The sequence below is a fragment of the Mirounga leonina genome, unplaced genomic scaffold (assembly GCF_011800145.1).
Source record: "Mirounga leonina isolate KUSES-001 unplaced genomic scaffold, KU_Mleo_1.0 Mir_168, whole genome shotgun sequence".
NCBI classification, from domain to species: Eukaryota; Metazoa; Chordata; class Mammalia; order Carnivora; family Phocidae; genus Mirounga; species Mirounga leonina.
In genome coordinates this window covers 67,593,191-67,617,419 of record NW_023270426.1, presented here as the reverse complement: position 1 = coordinate 67,617,419, position 24,229 = coordinate 67,593,191, and the positions used below count along the sequence as shown (strand labels likewise).

General features: G+C 34.9%; 1 long non-coding RNA gene across 2 annotated transcripts in view; it reads right to left on the bottom strand.

Annotated features, from left to right (window-relative positions):
• Nucleotides 1–10,019: 10,019 nt before the first annotated feature.
• LOC118017045 overlaps nt 10,020–24,229 on the bottom strand; it is a 119,974-nt gene continuing 105,764 nt past the window's right edge. For both annotated transcript variants that reach the window (XR_004681038.1, XR_004681039.1), the window contains exon 6: nt 10,020–10,553. This is a non-coding gene — a long non-coding RNA (uncharacterized LOC118017045). The remainder of the gene's footprint in view (nt 10,554–24,229) is intronic.

The following is a 24,229-nucleotide window of genomic DNA, read 5'->3' as shown; positions in this document are numbered from 1 at the left end:
CATAGTGTCTAACCAACAAGTGAGTAGTGGCATATGAATCACTGTAGATGATTCTGGTCATCTATACTTCCAGGGGAATTGAACAATCCGACATGCTTTTTGAATTTCTGTCTACTGAGATCTTCCTTCACCCCTAGCGTTCAAGGACATCCTTCAATTTTCTTGCTATTTTCTACCAGTAGGTGGTGCAAAGTTCAACTCTTTTGCCTTTAGTGAGCTATTCATAGGGAGCTCCTCATGATGTCATGCATGTGGGCTGAAAAGGGAGCTATAAGTCAGAAGTAGAGCCATGAGAAGAAGACTTATTAGGACTTGGAACATAATGGAACTTACTTGTTTCTTATGGAGTTCCTTGAGCGTGGTCTCCTATATCTCACTTCCATTTGATTATGGAATAATTTTTAAGTTGTAATATTATGTACACATGGGGAATTCTACTTGAGGTCAGTGGTTTGTGCTCTTTAAAAATTTTAATTTTGACACAGTTTTGCAGAACTATTTCACTCTTATCTATTTATATAGATAATACAACAGAACTATTGTTAGAAAAAGTTGAGAATTTGAAGAATAATTGTTGCTGTCTCTCAGAGAAAACATTACCCAAAGGGTATTGGTGGTACCGGGAATGGTGAGATTAGAAAACAGAATCCCAGATACATAGAAAGATTTAAAAAAAAAAAAAAAAAAACCACAAAGAAAGGATTCCACTACCCAGCCAGCAAATTAATGATAAAAATCGATCAAAATAAAAAAGGGGAAATAATAAAGACAAATTAAGAAATTAAGAAACAGATAATCATAAAACCAATGAAGACCAGTGGTACAAACATATTCTGTCAATAAGGTTTTCAAGAAGAAGCAAATAGCACCCTCAGATGTGAGTCAAGGTGAACAGGGCAACTGATGAAAAGAAGCACCATGAGAGAAGCTGTGACCTTGCAGTTAGCCTGAGGTGTCTCCACAGAGAGGATCTGGTAAAATAATCAGCATTATTCTTACCTCCCTCAGATCCAGGTCCAAGGATCTTAGTGCTTAAAAAAACAAAACAAAACAGAGGAAAGGGTGCTCATTGCTTTAGTCTGTCCTGGTTTGCTTCTTGTAGAGAGCAGATCATAAAGTAGTAGAGAATGGATCTAATGGAGCAAATGGAAAATACCTTTGGAAAGGACACTGTAGTGAGTTATCAGATGATTTATCTGTTTCCATACCTCTTTACCTGAGGGGAACGCATACTTTACAGCTTAGATTAAGCAAATTCATATCATGAACAGAGAGGTTAGGCATGTGTCACAAGTCGGAGCAAGAAAATAACCTCATAATCTGGCCAATTCATTGTTTCAAAAATTGATATGAAGCCCAAGCTGAGAAAATCTATCTATACATGGTATGCCTGAGCTGTCAGGAAAGATATACACCTAAGAGAGTGCCTGGGTGGCTCAGTCGTTAAGCGTCTGCCTTCGGCTCAGGTCATGATCCCAGGATCCTGGGATCGAGCCCCACATCGGGCTCCCTGCTCTGCGGGAGGCCTGCTTCTCCCTCTCCCACTCCCCTGCTTGTGGTCCTGCTCTTGCTGTGTCTGTCTCTGTCAAATAAATAAATCTTTAAAAAAAAAAAAACAAAGATATACACCTAAGAAGGATGTTAGATTCAGGGACTGTTGAGGTATGAGTTGGTAGTCAGATTACTGAGATTACTGAGACAGATTACAAAGACTACTGGAATCAAGAAATGAGTAAAGAGACAAAGACCTGAGATTAATTTAAGTCCATAGGTCCATTCATTGTTGAAGCTAGCTGCAAACACAAATTTCTCAGTTCCCAGCTGTCTGAAACAGTATATTCACATTTCTTGGTTACAATAGTTTAATTTGGGTTTTGGTCACAGAATTTGATATCTGAAAATAGAATATTTCTTTTTTTTTTTTTGCAATTTTATTTATTTTTTTACTTTTTTTTTATTATGTTATGTTAATCACTATATATTACATCATTAGTTTTTGATGTAGTGTTCCATGATTCATTGTTTGAGTATAACACCCAGTGCTCCATTCAGTACATACCCTCATTAATACCCATCACCAGGCTAACCCAACCTCTCACCCCCTTCCCTTCTAGAACTCTCAGTTTGGTTCTCAGAGTCCATGGTCTCTCATGGTTCATCTCCCCCTTCGATTCCCCCCACTTCATTTTTCCCTTCCTGCTATCTTCTTCTTCTTCTTCTTTGTAACATATAATGCATTATTTGTTCTAGAGGCACAGGTCTGTGATTCAACAGTCTTACACAATTCATAGTACTCACCATAGCACATACCCTCCCAAAAGTCTATCACCCAGCCACCCATCCCTCCCACCCCCACCACTCCAACAACCATCAGTTTGTTTCCTGAGATTAAGAATTCCTCATATCAGTGAGATCATATGATGCATGTCTTTCTCTGATTGACTTATGTCGCTCAGCATAATACCCTCCAGTTCCATCCACATCGTTGCAAATGGAAAGATTTCATTCCTTTTGATGGCTGCATAATATTCCATTGTATATATACACCACATCTTCTTTATCCATTCATCTGTTGATGGACATCTTAGCTCTTTCCAGAGTTTGGCTATAGTGGACATTGCTGCTATAAACATCGGGGTGCATCTACCCCTTCATATCCCTACATTTGTATCTTTGGGGTAAATACCCAGTCGTGTAATTGCTGGATCATATGGTAGCTCTATTTTGAACTTTTTGAGGAACCTCCATACTGTTTTCCAGAGTGGCTGCACCAGCTTGCATTCCCACCAACAGTGCAGGAGGGTTCTCCTTTCTCCTCATCCCCACCAACATCTGTCGTTTCCTGACTGGCTCATTTTAGCCATTCTGACTGGTGTGAGGTGGTATCTCATTGAGGTTTTGATTTGGATTTCCCTGATGCCGAGCGATGTTGAGCACTTTTTCATGTGTCTGTTGGCCATTTGGATGTCTTCTTTGGAAAAATGTCTGTTCATGTCTTCTGTCCATTTCTTAATTAGATCATTGTTCTTTGGGTGTTGAATTTAATAAGTTCTTTATAGATTTTGGATACTAGCCCTTTATCTGATAAGTCATTTGCAAATATCTTCTCCCATTCTGTTAGTTGTCCTTTGGTTTTGTTGACTGTTTCTTTTGCTGTGCAAAAGCTTTTTATCTTGATGAAGTCCCAATTGTTCATTTTTGCCCTTGCTTCCCTTGCCTTTGGCAATGTTTCTAGGGAGAAGTTGCTGTGGCTGAGGTCAAAGAGGTTGCTGCCTGTGTTCTCCTTTAAGATTTTGATGGACTTCTGTCTCACATTTAGGTATTTCAACCATTTTGAGTCTATTTTTGTGTGTGGTGTAAGGAAATGGTCCAGTTTCTTTCTTCTGCATGTGACTGTCCAATTTTCCCAACACCATTTGTTGAAAAGACTGTCTTTTTTCCATTGGACATTCTTTCCTGCTTTGTCAAAGATTAGTTGACCATAGATTTGAGGGTTCATTTCTGTGCTTTCTGTTCTGTTCCACTGATCCATGTGTCTGTTTTTGTGCCAGTACCATACTGTCTTGATGATGACAGCTTTGTAATAGAGCTGGAAGTCAGGAATTGTGATGCCACCAGCTTTGCTTTTCTTTTCCAACATTCCTCTGGCTATTCGGGGTCTTTTCTGGTTCCATACAAATTTTAGGATTATTTGTTCCATTTCTTTGAAAAAAGTTCATGGTGTTTTGATAGGGATTGCATTAAATGTGTAGATTGCTCTAGGTAGCATTGACGTCTTCACAATATTTGTTCTTATAATCCATGAGCATGGAATGTTTTTCCATTTCTTTGTGTCTTCCTCGATTTCTTTCATGAGTATTTTATAGTTTTCTGAGTACAGATTCTTTGCCTCTTTGGTTAGATTTATTCCTAGGTATCTTATGGTTTTGGGTGCAATTGTAGATGGGATTGACTCCTTAATTTCTCTTTCTTCTGTCTTATTGTTGGTGTATAGGAATGTCACTGATTTCTGTGCATTGATTTTATATCCTGCCACTTTACTGAATTCCTGTATGAGTTCTAGCAGTTTTGGGGTGGAGTCTTTTGGGTTTTCCACATAAAGTATCGTATCACCTGCAAAGAGTGAGAATTTGATTTCTTCTTTGCCGATTTGGATGCCTTTTATTTCTTTTTGTTGTCTGATTGCTGTGGCTAGGACTCCTAATACTACATTGATTAGCAGTGGTGATAATGGACATCCCTGCCGCATTCCTGACCTTAGGGGGAAAGCTCTCAGTTTTTCCCCATTGAGAATAGTATTCACTGTGGGTTTTTCATAGATGGCTTTGTGATATTGAGGGATGTACCTTCTATCCCTATACTCTGGAGAGTTTTGATCAAGAAAGGATGCTGTACTTTGTCAGGTGCTTTTTCTGCATCTATTGAGAGGATCATATGGTTCTTGTTCTTTCTTTTATTAATGTATTGTATCAAATTGATTGATCTGCGGATGTTGAACCAACCTTGTAGCCCAGGGATAAATCCCACTTGATCATGGTGAATAATCCTTTTAATGTACAGTTGTATCCTATTGGCTAGTATTTTGGTGAGAATTTTTGCATCCATGTTCATCAAGGATAGTGGTCTGTAATTCTCATTTTTGATGGGGCCTTTTTCTGGTTTGGGGATCAAGGTAATGGTGGCCTCAGAAAATTAGTTTGGAAGTTTTTCTTCCTTTTTTTTTTTTTTTTTGGAACAGTTTCAGAAGAACGGGTATTAATTCTTCTTTAAATGTTTGGTAAAATTCCCCTAGGAAGCCATCTGGCCCTGGGCTTTTGTTTTTTGGGAGATTTTTGATGACTGCTTCAATTTCCTTAGTGGTTATAGGTCTGTTCAGGTTTTCAATTTCTTCCTGGTTCAGTTTTGGTAGTTGATACATCTCTAGGAATGCATCCATTTCTTTCAGATTATCTAATTTGCTGAAATATGGTTGCTCCTAATATGTTCTTATAATTGTTTGTATTTCTTTGGTGTTGGTTGTGATCTCTCCCCTTTCATTCATGATTTTATTTATTTGGGTCCTTTCTCTTTTCTTTTTGATAAGTCTGACCGGGGGTTTATCAATCTTGTTAATTCTTTCAAAGAACCAGCTCCTAGTTTCGTTGATCTGTTCTACTGTTCTTTTGGTTTCTATTTCATTGATTTCTGCTCTGATCTTTATTATTTCTCTTCTTCTGCTGGGTTTAGGCTTTATTTGCTGTTCTTTCTCCAGCTCCTTCAGGTGTAGGGTTAGGTTGTGTATTTGAGACCTTTCTTGTTTCTTGAGAAAGGCTTGTTTTGCTATACTCTTTCCTCTTAGGACTGCCTTTGCTGCATCCCAAAGATTTTGAACAGTTATGTTTTCATTTTCATTTGTTTCCATGAATTTTTTTAATCTTCTTTAATTTCCTGGTTGACCCATTTATTCTTTAGTAGGATGCTCTTTAGCCTCCATGTATTTGAGTTCTTTCTGACTTTCCTCTTGTGATTGAGTCCTAGTTTCAAAGCATTGTGGTCTGAAAATACACAGGGAATGATCCCAATCTTTTGGTACCAGTTGAGACCTGATTTGTGACCTAGGATGTAATCTGTTCTGGAGAATGTTCCATGGGAAGTAGAGAAGAATGTGTATTCTGTTGCTTTGGGATGGAATGTTCTGAATATATCTGTGAAGTCCATTTGGTCCAGTGTGTCATTTATGAAAATAGAATATTTCAAGTGAAGAACCTGAGAAATGAAGTTGTCTTAGATGAGGTTAGAGGTAGAGCAATGAGAATTTCTTCGTCTTCACTTGGGGATGTCCATAATTCCTTAAAGCAAAGCAACTGAATTCTTGCCTGGTATATATTTGGAAATCAGAGGGTTATATTACTGAGACTACAGTGTAGAAAAATGTTTTTCACTAATATTTATAAGCTATTTCTTATGTTTTTCAATAAAGTTTTATAAAAATTGAAACAATTTCTGTTCAAATTAACTACCTATCATGTGAAAAGGAATATGATCTGGGTTTTTATAAGAGGTCCTTACACCCTATGGTCAGCAATCTATATTAAGTGATTAATCATGTTATCTTTACTATGAAAAGCTAGTCCTTTGCTACCAAATAACATTTTCTCACTGCTTTAACACCTGCCAGACACCAGGCTTTCTTTCTGTTTTCCTCAGTTAGTGAGTAGTGTTTATTTGGTAGGATTAATTTCTGGCACTTGAGTATTGTCTTTTGAGCTTTAATGTATTTTTAAAATTTTAATCTCATTTAAATAAAAACTTATAAAGGGAAAAAATTAAAATTTTAATTTCATTACATTTTTATGTTCAGAAACAGAATGCATCCACACAACCACAACTGTCACATTACCAAAGATGATTGTTTTATTTTGTTGAATTTTATATTTTGCTATATCTCTACCTATTAACTGCATCAAATGTTTTTGGAGGTAGGGGTGAGAGAAAGAAATATAAATAAGTCTATTACAGCATTTTCTGTATACTAGTCATAGACCCAGCATGTTCTGCTTACAAGCTTTTGACGTCATTAATTTTTTAAAAAATTAGAAAAACCCTCATATAAATAGGCTTGTTATTTCTCCCTGAGAATTTAGATGTGTGTGTATGTAGAAATACTTTCATTTTAATCTTGATAAAAATAAAATGTGGTATTTCTAAAAACAGTAATATAAAGGAGCAAATGCTTCAGTATGAATATCAGATAAAGTTGTCAGATCAGATGAGTCCCAATAGCAGCCCTAGCCAATAGATTTGGGATAGTGAATTCCCAAACAAGCTCAGTGGAGCCAGCACTGGTTAGCTCACCCACTGATATCAATAATTATAGCTTCAATGACTAAATAAATCCTGTTGTAGAAATGAATAGATTCTTTTAGAACTGATGCCATTTGTAAATTCATTTGATTAAAATTAATAATTTTCTGATTATGACTTGGCATTCTATGTAGGCCTGCCTATTTGTGTAGCTGGGTTCATGTGCTATGATAAAATATGGTTAGTATTCTGTTCTCATATGCCAGTCTTCAGGTTTGTTGATATAACTGTTCCTCAGGTAGAAGACCCATACTTGTTTTGATGAAATTGGGTTTCTGACTCTTCCACATGAAGACCATAACTTGAATTGTGGTACAATGATAAAATCACCAGAGCAAATATATCTTGGATGAGAGCCATCCATCATTCCCTGCTTCTCAATATAGAACTATTATGCACCACCCTCTTGCTTTCTTCCAATTAATTTCTAACTACATTAAGGGGCAGACATGTTTTGGTAACTACCTACATGAGGAACCCCTTAAAAAGAACCCTTAAAACCTTGAAAAAATACAATCACCTTTCCCTCAAGGTGATTCATGTAAACCATGTTCATAAGATCTTCTACTTAAATGTTACTTGGAAAGAAATTTCCTGCAGATGCTGCAATAATTTTTCCCAATTTAGATTTATAGTTGGATATAGCATATAAATTATATCTACAGGCTCTATAAGCAATATTTGCAAACCTTACTCCTAGAGCGATCAATCGAGTCTTTGAAGAAAACAGCCATGGTTTTAGCTATGTAAGCTACAACTTATTTGTATAATTTTAATTTATTTCCAATCAAAATTTGACAGCGTTTCTGAAAATGCTAGGCAGTGTTTCAGAAATTACAGACAGATTCTATAACGGTAGATTATATTGTATTGCCAGAAGAACGAATATATTTAATATATGATAGAACTATGCCCTAATCTACCTTTTGTTAACCTTTGCCATCTTTGAAATATTCTATAAAATCATTTTCCTATGAAGTAAAAATTCCTGTTCTTGAGCATAAGCAGTGTTGTTTTGGTAAATGTTTAATTAACTATGGGGTTGGGGGAAGTTTCCAGTAGCATTTGATAATTTTCATTGTTCAAATACTCTTACTACAGCTGAATCCAAGCTACTAACATGAGATCAGTGAATGTGGAATTAGGAAAAGATATGCACAAAATGCTCTCATAAGCCAGAGGCATTTGACTTCAGCATATAAGTTAATAAGGCAATTTTAATATGAAGTTGGACATATTTTTTAAGATTTATTTATCTTATTTTATTTATCTTATTTTTTTTTAAGATTTTATTTATGTCAGAAAGAATACAAGCAGAGGGAGAAGCAGGCTCCCAGCTAAGCAAGGAGCCTGATGCAGGACTCGATCCCAGGACCCTGGGATCATGACCTGAGCCAAAGGCAGCGGCTCAACCAACTAAGCCACCCAACCAACTGAGCCACCCAGGCGTTCCAAGATTTATTTATTTTAGAGAGAGAGCACATGTGAGCATGTGAGAGTTGGGGGAGAGGCAGAGGGAGAGAATCTTCAAGCAGACTTCCCACTGAGCATGGAGCATGACACAGGGCTCAATCCCAAGACCCATGAATTCATGACCTGAGTGGAGACCAAGTCGGACACTCAACCAACTGAGCCCCTCAGGTGCCCTGGAACTGAACATAATAATAATATTCAGTAAGAGAGATGGTGGAATACAGCTATATAATACCTGGGCAGAATTCATGGAACAGCTATTTGAGGGCTCTGAAAAGTAAACAGTAGCAGGTACATTGAAGAGTAAGATCAAAATTCAAAATATCACCCAAAGAGTGTTAAGTTTGTCATTTTCCCCCTACTGGTGTACCCTGATTTTCACTTAGTGCAGCTTGAAACCTAGAAATGGGCAAGGACCCTGACCAGGAATAGCCAAGGATAAGCCCTCTAGTTTTGGCTTGAGGGAAAAGGGTCTCTTAACATTCACAGCAAGTAGGAGGAATCCTCAATGGTTTACCTTTTCTCTGTTCTCCTATATGTTGGCACCCAAACAAGAGTATGGTGTAGCAGTAGGAGCAGGAGTGAAAGGGGCTGCTGGATTATCTGACAATCTAAGGTAGGGAAACTTACTCTAATCAGAGGACCATGGTCCCAATAGGATAAGACAAACCTCTATAGTTATCAGGATCCCCCCACCCCCACCCCGGCGTCTTGTCTCTTGAGTCACAAGCACAGATATGAGTTCATAGAAGATCTAGAAAATAAAGGGGCAGACTTCTGGCCAAAGGATAAAAAAAAAAAAAAAGCGCCAGGTACCACAAAGTACAAAGGGGATTATGGAGGGAGACAGACTTAGAAAGCAACACCCTAGAGTTGTATATGAACTCCTGAGCTCACCTCTAAGATATGCATATGTGAATCTGATTTAAACAACATGCACAGACATTGGAAACTGAGTCATGAGCTAGACCACTGCCAAGACCCCAGATTAGACAGTGGGTAGGGCACAGAAAAGATAACTCTGAATAGCCCTGCAAAGATTTGAAAAAAACAAACAAACAAACTATTGAAGCCATGACCCACTGAACTTAGTCTTAATTAACCAACTAGGTTGATTTTCTATCAAAATAACAAAAATACCAACATACTCTATAGGATTTAAACAAGACATAGTCTCATACTATTCAAATGAAAATCAGACAATCCAAAATTGGTTGGCATAAAAAAGTACTCAGAAAAATAACAACTCACATGGAAAAAGATCACCAACAGAATCAAATTTGAGACAACAGGCATTACATTTGAGAAAAACTTTAAAGCAACACTTTGTAAAAATGTTCCAATAAATAAGGACAAACACCTGTAAAATGAATGGAAAGACAGAAAGTCTCAGCAAGGTAATAAATGATATAAAGAACGGAAAAATTATTTAAAAATCAAATGGAAATTTTAGAACAAAAAGTAATAAAAAAACAAAACTCCTTCACTGTTTTGGATTCAAGAGCAGGTTGGAGATGACAAAAGTAAGAGTCAGGGAACTTAGCAATAAATCTAAAGTATCCAGTCTGACCAAAAAAGAAAAGATTGAAAAATATGAACAGTGTATCAGGTTCCTTTGAGGGACCACCCCTCATAGAAGTTGAGAAAAATTTCAATAGAAAAATAAAAGTTAAAAAAAGTCAAAAAGTTAAAAAAAGTCAAAAAGTTAAAAAAAGCCTGCAAAATCCCCAAATTTGGTCAAATATATAAATATATAGATTCAAAAAGTTCAATGAACCCCAAACTGTATATACACGTTGACAGGCAACCTTAGGAGTTTCCCAGGTGAAATACGAAATCAGTTCCCATACACCGAGGGCAAAAACAGAACAAAGAGGAAGATCACTCCAGATTGATAGGTGATAGGTTTAATACAGAAGGAAAATAACATACAAGGCTTGTTTCGGGAAGCCACAACCCATCAGGATCTTAAGAGTTCATATGGAGACTTTAACAGGGTTCAGGTCACATACACAGTCTAGATGGTCTCAGTAGCACATTACTCTCTCAAGTTTGCATACTTGAAACCAACTCCTACCATGGAAACAGCGGGCAGAACATACATTCCAAAGACAGGGGTGGGGGTGAAGATCCTCTTGATTGTCCAGGTCCAGCTCTCAGGTCAAGTGGCAGTCATGTCTTCGATGACCTCTTTCAATAATATGCAAAGAAATGGACACTGAGAGTATCAGAAACTTCTAAAATTAGAGACAAAGAAAAAATACTGAAAGCAGCTAGAGGAAAATTTACAAGCTAACAACAATGCAAATGACAGTATATTTCTCTTCCAAGACTACAGAGGCCAAAAGGACGTACCACAACATGTTTAAAGAGCTGAAGTAAACTGTCAGCCCAGAAATCTATATCCAATGAAAATATTTTTTAAGAATGAAGGTGAACACATTCCCAGATTAAAGGAAACTAGGAGAATCCTTTGCAAGAAAACCTGTTTTGTTTTTTTAATTGCTATACAAAGTTCTTCAGGCAGAAATAAAATTGCATCAAATGACAGACCATAGATCAAAGAAAATTATCAAGAATAAGGGATATTATATAATAAAAAAGAAGTCAATTCACTAAAAAGACATAATAATCTAAAATAATCTAAAATCATAATAAAATAATCTAAAAGCACTTTAAAATACATGAGGCACACATGGACTTAGTAGAAAGAGGAGACAAATGCATTGTTTTCACTGAGACCTACAACACTCTTCTTGCAGTAACTAACAGAACTACTAGAGAAATAATCAATCTAGAAGACCTGACAGCACCATAAACCAGCTGGATATTACTGACATTTAGAGAGTACCTCACCCAATAGTGGAAAATATTTCCTTTTTGGTGCACATGGAATATTCACCAAATAAACCATATCTTGAGTCAGAAAACAGCTAAAAATAAACATAAAATGATTGTGGAAAATGAAAGATAAGTACACTTTTACTTCCTGCTATTAATTTCTCTTTCCTCTCCCCTCCTGCCTCCTGTTGGACAGTTATATTCATTTTATTTTTTAAGAGTTACGGTATTTAAGATGTAGTTTCTTTCTATAATACTTCGCTGTTTAGACTCAAGTTCTGTGGAGATTGTTCTAATTGCTCATTATCAGTTGTCTGTTTAGTTTATCACAGCTTTTCACTTGTAATTATCTTACTTGGGTTTATTTTGTTGTTGGCTGAAATCCACTCAAGGGCTTTCTTTGAGACTTTCTCATGTATACCTTTTTTTGAATAGTTTCATCATATTTCATCTCTGTTGTTTCAATAAATTCACCACAATTGGATTATAATTTTTGGGTTAAAATTGTTCCAAAAAATTTGTAAACATTGCTCCACTGTCATATGACATTTGCTATTTATGTGGAAGCAACCATCGTATTTGCTGTGTGGCTTAAAATAACACAAATTTATTAGCTCACAGTTCTGGAGGAGAGAGAACCAATATTGGCCTCACTGAGTTAAAATCAGGATGTCAGCAGGGTTGCATTTCATTGTGGAGGGTCCAGGGGAGAATCCATTTTCTGGACTTTTCCAGCTTCTACAGGCTGCCCCCATTCCTTGTGACCCTTCTGTCTTCCAATCCAGTTAATTCCAGGCTGGGTCCCTCTCACGCTGCCATCTTGGATTCTTTCATGTCTGCCTCTGTCCTCCATTTATAAGCAGTGTTTCAACTGCATTGAGCCAACCTGGATAACCTAAAATAATCTCTTCAACTCAAAATAAACTGATAAGCAACCTCATTTCCATCTGCAACCCTAATTCTCCCTTGCCAGGTAAACTAACATACTGTGTTTTCTTGGAATTAGGACATGGGCATCTTTGGAATCCTATTATTTTGCTACCACAGAGCTTCTCAGTTTATCTTTAATGTTCATTTAAATTATATATGTTTATATTTATATGTATGTATGTACATATACACATGTATATGTATTATATATAGGTAGACAGAAAATGTTACATTAGTTTCAGGTGTACAACATAGTGATTTAACAAGTTTATACATAATGTTATGCTCATCACCAGTGTAGCTACCATTTGTCACCATACAATGCTATTACAGTATTGTTGATTACATTCCCTATGCCATAACTTTTATTCGCTTGACTTATTCATTCCTTAACTGGAAGCCTGTATCTCCTTCTCCTTTTTACCCATCTTGCCCATCTCCCCACCCTTACTACCTTCCTTGGCAACCATCAATTTGTTCTCTATACATAAGGGCCTTTTTATGCTTTTTGTTTATTCATTTGTGTTTTGGATCCCATGTATAAGTGCAATCATATAGTATTTGTTTCTGTCTTATTTCACGTAGCATAATACGTTCTAGGTCTACCTATGTTGTCCAAAGAACAAGATTCATTCATTTTCATGGCTGAGTTATATTCCTTATATATATGTATAAATGTACACACACACACACACACACACACACCACATCATCTTTATTCATCTGTCAACGGACACCTGGGTTGCTTCCATAGCTTGGTTATTGTTGCAATAAACATAAAGGTGCATACATCTTTTCAAATTAGTGGTTTTGTTTCCTTTGAGTAAATACCCAGTAGTGGAATTACTGGATCACATGGTATTTCTCTTTTTAATTTTTTGAGAAAACTCCATATTGCTTTCCAGAGTGGCTGCTCCAGTGTACATCTCCTCCAACAGTGCACAGGGGTTCCTTTTGCTCCATATCCTTGCTTGCACTTGTTATTTTGTGTCCTTTTGATACTAGCCATTCTGACAGGTGTCAGGTGATGTCTCCTTTTGGTTTTGATTTGCATTTCCCTGACAGATGAATGATGTTGCGGATCTTTCTATGTGTCAACTGATCATCTGTATGTCTTCTGTGGAAACATGTCTGTTTGTGTCCTCTGCCCATTTGTTGTTTGTCTTTGATATTGAGTTATCTAAGTTCTTTATGTATTTTAAAAATTAACCCCTTACTGGATATATAATTTACAAATATATTTTCCCATTCAGTAGGTTGCCTTTTCATTTGATTGATGGCTTAGCAACCAGTGGTTTTCCACTGTGCAAAAGCTTTTTATTATGGTGTAGTCCCAGTAGTTTTTGTTTCTGTTTCCTTAGGCTGACATTTTAACAGTAATAATTCTTCCAATCCATGAACACAAATATTTCTCTACTATGTGTGTGTAAGTATATGCACACACACACACACATACACACTCATACATGTATTCTCCCTTTTTTGGTGAGAATATTTAAGTTCTACTCTCTTAGCAATTCTCAATTATATAGTACAGTGTTATCAACTATAGTTGCCATGTCATATGTTATATCCTTTATAGATTTGCCTAACTTTGGACATTACATATATATGGAATTATAAATAGGTGCTCCTTTGTAATTGTTTTTTTGGGTTTTGTTTTTGTTTTTACTTAGCATGAAAATTTCCAAGGATCATCCATGTTGTAGCATGTAGCATTTTTATGACCAAATAATATTCCATTGTTTGGATATACCATATTTTGTTTATCCATTTATCAGTTTTTGGACATTTCTACTTTCTGCCTATTTTGAATGGTGCTGCTGTAAATATTCCTGTGCAAGTTTTGTGTAGACATATATTTCATTTTTCTTGAGTATATAACTTAGAATTATTTGGGTCGTATGGTAACTCTTTATTTAACTATTGGAGAAATTGCCAGACCATCATTCAGAGTGGCTACATGATTTTACTTTCCTAGCTGCAATATATGAGATGTCCATTTCTCCACATCCTTGCCAATATGTATTATATGATTATTTATTCTAACCATCCTAGTGGGTATTAAGTGAAAAGTTTAAGTTTTAAGGTTCTTCAGGGGAAATTAGAATTACTACAGGGAATTGGTCCATCAGGACTTAAGAAGAAAAAATTATAACCTAGTTCTAATCCTGATAATGAGGACAACTCTACATGTCACATTTGGCTAGAAAACTGAACTCAGTCTCAGAAATCTGTCCTTGAAGTCAAGCCATCATGATCTAATTCAAAATTATCCATTGTAAGAAGCCGTTTTGTTACATGAACTCTAGCATAATTTGATAGTATATATCTGTTATTTGTGGCTTCACAACATTGTGAACATTTTATAACTCTCCTTATTTTATGTCTTGATTTTCCATTACAAAAGGCAGATAACCTATAATTGTAGACTTCTCTATATGTAAGGCGCAGGTTTATGGCCTAGATTTCATCAGTCAGATACAACTGACCAAGATTTGGGTTTGGAGTCAGTCAGTGTGGTAATGAAGACTTGATTCTTCATGGATTATAGTAACAGAAATGCTGGTACCCAGAAGCAGTGTCATTGGTGCTAAATGGTGTGTTTGGGCATAGTTCCTACTTTCTGAACCTCCCCCAAGAATCTGTGACAACCTAACATATTTTACTAATCTACCCAGAATGGATTTTGTTATTTGTATTCTCAATTGATATTGTTCTAAAATATTTTTCCAATTTACTTCAAGTTATCTATAAACCAGTAAAATACAGAATTATATACATATATAAACTAATCCCGTTTAATTACATTCCCTTTTTATAATTCCAAAATGATAACATTAGAGAAATAATAAAAATTGATTTAAGTATAGCAAAAAGTAAATTTTAAATTTAATTCCAGAAGCATAATATTAAAAATTCTTTATTTTTACCAGCACCTGAAATTCATGTCAACATTATTTCAAGAAATATTCCACTCTACAGGCTCTTATTTTTTATCTTTTTAAATTATGGCTTTATATCAAATAAAAATTACATTTATTACAAATCTGTTTACACATTTTTGTTTGCATTCACTTCTACTTTCTTCAGATTTTGAGGGAACATTTTTGCTACAATTTTGTACAAATTTTTTGCTTTGTTCATATTCTTTTCTTTGATGCCTGCATTAAAAACAAGATCTTTGACCACAAAACCTGTTAATATAGAAATCCCCTGCAACACTACGCTAGGAAGACTTTATCATGGCTGTGTGAAAAAATATTCTCAGGAATCTTCCTGTGCAAAATATTCTTATAAATTAGAGTCTACTTCGGAATTTACAGAATGAGGTAAAGTGATCTCAGGTTTTAGTTCTGCTGTTAGCAGAGAAAACTAGAAAGAATAAAATAACATTTTATGTCTTTGCAATTTAATACTTAATGTTAAAACTCTCTGAGAAAAATATACAAAAGTTTAACTTACTACATTTCTTTCTTTCTGTACTTTCCCTCATTCTATTTTTTATTTTTTCAGTCTTTACTATATATGCATAATAAGGAATTGTAGGTATGGTGTCATGAAAAATACTGAAAAAATAACTCTGTGTCACTGTCTTTTTCTACAAAAAATAAAATACTAATATCTATAAATCTATGTCTTTGTTTATTTTATAGAATTTGCGGTTTCCTTATCCAGTAACCTGTTACCATGAGGCAAGCTATGGGAACTTTAAAAGGAAACATCTCTCTAGATTTTGGAAAATGAAAGCATACTCTTGTTTTTTGATGTTCCCTGGAGCATAGAATCTAGGCTTTTGGGGGCTAGAGGGTGCAGTGGTTTGTGAGGTACTCCCACTCCAACACTAGCAGAGTTTCAGGGTTTTGAAAGCATTCAAGAGGTTTGGAAAACCAAACAGCCAACAAAGCTTCCTCACGTTGACAGAATATATAGAAGTCCTGTCTTAGGAAACTAAAAAAATAAATGACATTTTCATATATTAAATTTTGGAGAGCATTTGTCAGGGCCACTTTCTATACTTGTGTAATACCAAGGTGTTTGATATATTTTATCTGATAGAGGGGAATATTGTCCTAAATGTCTGCTAATAACCAATCATCTAATAGGCATCTACTCTGCCCTAGCCAATGTATGGTGCTATAGTGATTCAGGGTGATGAAACAGAAATAGTCCAGGCCTTAATGAGGCTTATATTCCAGTACAATAACAAAGAGAAAAGTAAAGCAATTTTAGATAGGTTATTTCACATGATAACATGGTAACCTGGTAATTGAGTAGGAAGTGACCTTAGATGTTGGCCAGGGAAAGTCTAATGCTTTAGGAACTATATTTAAGCCGAGTCTGGAATTACTAGATGAGATCAACTATAAAAATATCTAGAAAGAATGTTCCCAGAAAAAAAAAAAAAAAGACAAAGCCCCTGTGGAAGAGACATGTTTGTTGATTTCAGATGTAAAGTCAGTATGGTTGACATATTAAGAGGTATTATGGCATAAAATAATAGTACATTTGTATATAAAATTTATATATTTGAAGTTTATATATTTGAAATCCGTGTGTGTGTGTGTGTGTGTGTGTGTATAATTCAATAGTTTTTAAAAAGTTCAGAGTATTTTTTTCCTTGAAAAGATGAGCACAAGCCTCAGTCTTTCTTACAACAGATGAGTAGGCATGGAAAGTATATCTGGCCCAAAGCCATCCAACCATAGGTGAGTCCAGAGCCTAATAATAATGCTGGTATATGAGTTCTTCAAACCAATCAGTCCTGTCTTGAAGAGTTTTGCATAAAACATGCAGAAATAGAGTATAGGCAGTGGCAAGATCCAAAGCTGAACAATACAAATAGAGGATGAAGGAGAAGCACTAGAACAGCAAATAATGTACAGCTATTGCTACAAAAGCAATAAAGGAACCATGGCCACATGGCTGTACTGTGGCCTGAATGATTATAATAGTTCCTGAACAGTATTACAGTCTCTATGAGATCTGACTGAGCACCTGCTAAGATTGCACTGTTTAATGAATTCCTCATGTGTTCTTTTAATACCATACCATTAGTTTAGTGCATCTGCATAGATTCTTGATGTTGTGACAGAGCTTTAATAACACATATGCTATTTCATTCTCATTAAAAACCATTTGACGAGATAATGTTAAAAGGTTAAATAGTAAATCTGTAGGTTAAATAGTAAAATCTGAAGGTTATACATTTAGTAAGTAGAAGATATGGGATTAAAATTGAACCATATCTGACACTAACATTAATATTCTAGAATGAGCACTTAGTCAAGTCTTTGATATAACCCTAATTCACACGTGCCTCCAATATGCCCAGCTTCAGTGAAGGTTAGAAATGGATACAAGTCAAGAGAATGAGAAGATAAGCCACAGGTTGGGAGAAAATATTTGCAAAAGATATATCTGACAAAGGACAATTATCCAAAATCACAAAGAATGCTTTAAAATGAACAGTAAAAAAAATGAATAAACCAATTAATAAGTAAACAAAAGACCTGAACAGACATGTCACTAAAGAAGATCTATAGATGAGAAATAAGCTTATGAAAAGATACTCATCTAGCCAACATATAATACATCATTAGTTTTTGATGTAATGTTCAACAATTCATTAGTTGCATACAACACCCAGTACTCATCACCACACGTGCCTTTGAACATAAAACAAATAAATAAATAAATAAATAATAAATAAATATATAAATAAATAAATATTAAAAAAAGAAAAGATATCATCATATGCAATTAGAGAATTATAGATTAAAAGAACCATGAGATAATGCTATTAATTATGAGGGAATCACAAATCAAAACCATAATGAGATCACCTCGCACCTGTTATGATGGTTATCACCAAAAAGACAAGAGATAACAAGTGGTGAAGATGTGACGAAAAGAGAACACTTGTGCTCCGTTGGTGGGAATGTAAAATGGTGTAGCCACTATGGAAAATAGTATGGGGTTGCCTCAAAAGATTAAAAACAGAACTACCATATGAACAAGTAATCTCAGTTTTGGATATATACCTAAAAGAATTGAAATCAGGATATCAAAGAGATTTATGCACTCTCCAGTTCATTGCAGCATTAGCCATAGTATCGAACAAATAGCAACAACCTAAAGGTTCTTCAACAGCTGTATAGCTAAAGAATCTTTGATATATACATACAATGAGAATATTGTTCAGTCTTAAAAATGAAGAAAATCCTGCCATATGCAACAACATGTATTAACCTGGAGGATATTATGCTCCGGGAAATTAGCCAGTCACAGAGGGTAAATACTGCAAGATTCCACTTATATGAGGTACCTAAAGGAGTCAGAGTCATAGATAGTAGAATGGTGGTTTTCAGGGTCTGGGGGGAGGAGTTGGGGAGTTGCTGTTTGTTGGATCTAAAGTTTTACTCATACAAGAGGAGTAAGTTCTAGAGATAGGCTATACAACATTGTGTCTATTGTTAACAGTACTATATTGTACACTCAACAAATTATTGAAAAGGTAGATCTCATGGTAAGTGTTCTTACTACAATAAAAAATAAGATAATTTTAAAAACAAATTAAAAAGAACAAAGTAGTTGAGATGTAAGAAAAAATATAATGAACAACTATTGCATAAGTCAAAATGCTTTTTCTCTCCATCTTAAGAATTTTGTTTGTTTGTTTTTTTAATTAAAACTACTCAATCAATAAGATCTCACAAGTTTTCAAAGCCAAATAGGTATCTCAGAAATTAGATTTAAGGCATCCCTAAAGAACAATTGATTTAGTGCTGATTTAAAAACCATCCTACATGCCTGCAGTTTTTTTGCTGAAAGCCAGACATGTTGCATTTGTAAAAGGAATTGAGGTAAATAAACCTTTAATATGAGGTTTTGCACTTACGTAGCTAGGGGAAAAAAAAAAAGAAAAAGAAAAAATATCCTACAGAATATGTCATTTGGTCTAAGTAATATTATTAGGGAAACTCTAGTTTCATGTAAGTTTTACCATGTCCGAAGCTACCAGAAATAATCTGTTTTATGAAGATATTGGATATTATAATTCAATTTATTGGATGCCTAATTTACATTTTTCATTGTTAATATAATTTTAGGTTAATCTTAAACATCTATGAAAGTAAAGTAGCCTAAGGCCAGTAAACTTATTTTAGAGACTAGGAAATTTTCATTAATTATGCTTTCTGTAGGATAGTAAAGTAAATATTATACAAAATAGATCACACTTACATTTTTATACTCTGGTAAAACCAGGGCAAAATTATATTATCAAATTTAAGTGATTCACTTTATTTGAAACATCATATAAAATTTTTCCCTTTTTGTATATGTAAAATCGTATTAACACTTTAAAAACATGAACTGAACATAATAATAAAAAAACATAAAAAACCTTCATTCCTTTTAATTTTATAACCAACTAAACAGGCTAAACCCCCTTTTTAAAATTGCTGTCTAAACAGCAAAATTTTCCTTAGAGAGCCAAACATTGTTCTAGAAATACATAAGTATTCAGAGTCTCTGTAAACCAATTGACATTAGAGCTCCTGAAGATTTTGCAAAACTTTATAATCCGATGTATTAATTTACTCCCATTTTGTGTTATAGCTTACTGCATTGGCTAGCTATTCCTAGAATATACACATAATGGCAATTTTTAAGCAACTGAAAAGGCTAACCATAATTCAAATTAAAATGGTTTCCAGTGAGGGAGGAGGGCATAACTGTTTAAAGCCTGGCAGTACCATGCTTCACATAGAACAGACACAGAAAGGTTGTCTTTTACAAATGAAAAACACAAATCCTGAAAAAGGCTGCAATAGCCTCTCTTCTCCCCCCAAATCACAGGTAGACAACAAATCAAAACTGAAATTTTAGGGGCATCTGGGTGGCTCCGTCAGTTAAGTGTCTGCCTTCAGCTTAGGTTGTGATCTCAGGGTCCTGGGATGGAGCCCCACATCAAGCTCCCTGCTCAGCATGGAGTCTGCTTCTCCCTCTCCCTCAGCAACCCCCCCACTCACCCACATACACGCTTTCCCTCTCTCTCTCTATTTCAGATAAATAAATAAAATGTTTTTTTAAAAAAACAAATTTTATGGAAAAAAATGAAAAATCCTTTAGAGAATTAAAAGAAATTCTCACAGGAGATGGTAATTTTCTGACTCATGGCTTGGGACCACCAGAAAACTAACCTGAGCTAAAAAGCCCCCATGAAAGCTAAGGTTTAACTTTCTGTTGACAAGTAGCACAGTACTTGTGAGTGAGGCTCCTAAAGAAATCTCAGTGGAACCCTCATACTGTTAAAGTGTAAGGTAAGAATTTACACTGAAGGTAAGAACAAAAGGAAACCAAGAACAACAACGAAACATACACACAAAGCTGAGTGTATTAATTTGCAAGAGAAGGAACCCCATGACAGAAGTGATTGCATAGTTTCCCAAGTAGTATAATTAGGAATTTTTAAGCACAAGAAAGGGCAGGGCCTGGGGGTGGGGGTTATTTTTAGTTAAGCTAATTAAGGGTTAAAAGCAAAACTTCCTAATAAGCCTGTACTTGTTTATTAAAATAAGTCCCAGTGCTGCTTGTTTAGGAAATAGTCTTTATTTAAGTCCGGTAAGGGTATAGTGTATTGTGGTGTAATGGAGTCTCTCAGAGTTTATGGTCCTTTATCTCCTTCATTTGTTAGAGTATAAGAAAACAGTACATTTAGTTTTGATATTACCTAGGCAAGTGTCACATTAAATATAAAATGTTCTTTCTAAAACAGATCAAAGAAACTGCAAATAGTGAACTACATTGCTGCAATGAAGGATTTCTTTTTCAACTCAAAAGTTTTTATGTTTTCAATTAGTTTTGATCAGAGAAATAGAAAAGTTATGAGACTTTTAACTTTTAGCACTATAGAAAGTAAATAGGAAACTGTGTGTTCAGGTTTAAAGTTTACAGTATCACAGATATCACCTAGTCCAAAAGCTTCATTTGATATATAAACCTTCTGGCATAAGAAATATGTCACTTGCTCAACGTTAGACCCTGTGCTAATTGGAGAAGTATGACTGGTGTCCATGTTGGGGAATAAAACAGACAAAATGGTGACTGCTTTTCTATTTTACTCACTCTAGCTTAGTGTATGTAATTTTCTAAGACATTCAAATGTTTAAAAGTAATAGAATATTGAATTTGCAAGGCAAAAGTTTAGTCTAAATATTGATTAGTCTGACCAACTATGGTATGGGTACATTTATGAAAGAAAAGAAAAAAAATACAATTTTCCATTAAGGAAAAACATCCTTGTGCACCTGCTTTTCTTCCTTTTATTTCCTTAAGTAAAACTAGGACCCCAAGACATTTTAAGACCTATTATCTAACAGCACTCACTCTTTCTGTCATAATTAATATTTCTGACTGTTCTTCTTGGCTTGCTGTAAAATCATTGCAAAGACTATTTTATCCCTCTAGTGATAGATATCGACAGCAGCCCAACCACTGTTATAAATTCAATCTGACCTTTTCTGGAACTGTTTGAGTAGGTAAATAGGAAAATTTAACCGTATATTGGCAACTATAGACATCCTTAGGAGTTAATGAAAGATTAAGTTTGTGGAGTGTTGATTTCTTCCAATTTTCAAACTGAGTTACTGCAAACCTCCATTAAAAATTTAAAATATAATGTCAACATTATAAAAGGACACAAGCTCTCTGTACACAAACCTCCCTTAGTGGCTTTTGTAAATTAAAATGCTGAAAATGAAAACATGGATGCTTAGAAATAAGGACCCTTATTAAAAAGAGGACAGAGGGTAAAACGTGTTGCTAACCTTTTTGAAATTTAAGTATTTATTTTAGGTGACAACATAATTATCTAATGTTCTTTTTTTTTATTTAAATTCAATTAGCCAACATATAGTACATCATTAGTTTCATATGTAATGTTCAGTAACTCATCAGTTGTGTATAACACCCAGTGTTCCTCACATCATGTGCCCTCCTTAATGTCCATCACCCAGTTACCTCATCCCCTCACCCCCTCTCCCCTCCAGCAACCCTCAGTTTGTTTCCTATGGTTAAGAGTCTCTCATGGTTTGTCTCCTTCTCTGATTTCTTCCCATTCTGTTTTCCCTCCCTTCCCCTTCTGTCCTCTGCCCTGTTTCTTATATTCCACATATGAGTGAAACCATATGATAATTGTCTTTCTCTGATTGACTTATTTCACTCAGCATAATACCCTCCAGTTCCATCCACGTCGATGTTCTTAATTAAACCTATAGAATGAGGAAAACCTAAGAAGTAAGTCTACTAATATATATAACATGTAAACTTATGATAAAACAATTTAACATAGGGACTCCTCAGAATAAATGCCAATTCACCTTTTAGAACTTTGAAAATTTATGCATCCTTATTTCCTCCAGTGACAATTTAAAGAGGCTTTAAAATTTTCTCAAATAATACGTTCGAAATTTGTTTTGGGATGCTGACCCAATTTGGAAAGGGCTTTCCATTTAAAAACAAAAATAATTTTTTTAAGGATATTATTTATTTATTTGACAGAGAGAGACACAGCGAGAGAGAGAACACAAGCAGGGGGAGCGGGAGAGGGAGAAGCAGGCTTCCCGCGGAGCAGGGAGCCCGATGCAGGGCTCGATCCCAGGACTCTGGGATCATGACCTGAGCGGAAGGCAGATGCTTAATGACTGAGCCACCCAGGTGCCCCAAAACAAAAATAATTTTAAATATTGTCACTCAATGTTTCCTTCAGGGTTACTGATTATGAGGTAGTAGAGAGTGTCACTTTGTTTTGGTTGAATTTAAGTTAAATTCATTATTCCATGGAATATGGAATATAAGCCTTTGTATAGGGTAAGGGTATCTGGTTTACCATTAAATATATATAAAATTGTACAATTAATATTTTTTACCAAATGAATGAGGATGGTTTGATTTTAAAGGGATTATAAAGTAATTCCACTTAGATCTCTATATACACTTAATCTCTTAAAAAATATAAAATAGTTTTTCATTAAGTTACTTTAAAATTATAGAATAAAGATGGTATAAAATGGGTGAGTCCAAATCAGTGTATGTATTGCTTTTTTTTTACTGTGAAATAATTAACATATAATATTAGTTTAGGTATACATAATAATTTGACACTTGTAAATATGTGATATAATCACAGTAAGTCTAGTTAACACCCATCACAACACTGTTATAAATTTTTCCTGTGATGAGAACTTTCAAAATTTACTTTTATAGCAACTTTCAAATATACAATACAGTAACTATAGACAACATGTTGTACATTATATCCACAACATTTATTTTATAACTGGAAGTTTGTACCTTTTGACTCCTTTTATCCATGCTGCCCACCCCTTATCCCCCTTCCTCTGGCAACCACCAGTCTCTTCTCTGTATCTATGAGGTGTTTGTTTTGCTTTGTTTTGTTTTTGATTCCACATATAAGTGAGATCTTACAGTATTTGTTTTTCTCTGTCTTATTTCACTTAGCATAAAGCCACCAAGGCCCATCTATATTATCAGAAATAGCAGGATTTTCTTTTTTTATGGCTGGATAATATTTAATTATACCTGTGCATATATATAAATATGTATGTAAGGTCCATTATAAATATATATCACATTTTTTTATCCATTCATACGTTGATGGACGCTTAGGTTGTTTCCATGTCTTGGCTTTTGTAAATAATGCTGCAATAAATATGGCAGTCCATGTATCTTTTTGAGTTAATATTTTCCTTTCCTTCAGATAAATACACAGAAATGGAATTGCTGGATCATATGGTAGTTCTATTTTAATTTTTAAAGGAAATTCCATACCTGTTCCATAGTGGCTATGCCAATTTACATTCCCTCAACAGTGCACAAAGGTTCCCTTTTCTCCACATCCTCTTCAACATTTGTTATTTTTTTGTCTTTTTGATAATAGCCATCCTAACAGGTGTGAGGTGCGATCTCATTGTGGTTTTGATTTGCCTTTTCCTAATAATTAGTGATGTTGAACATCTTTTCATATACCTGTTGCCTATTTGTATGTCCTCTTTGGAAAATTGTTTCTTTTTTCTTTTCTTTTCTTTTCTTTTCTTTTCTTTTCTTTTCTTTTCTT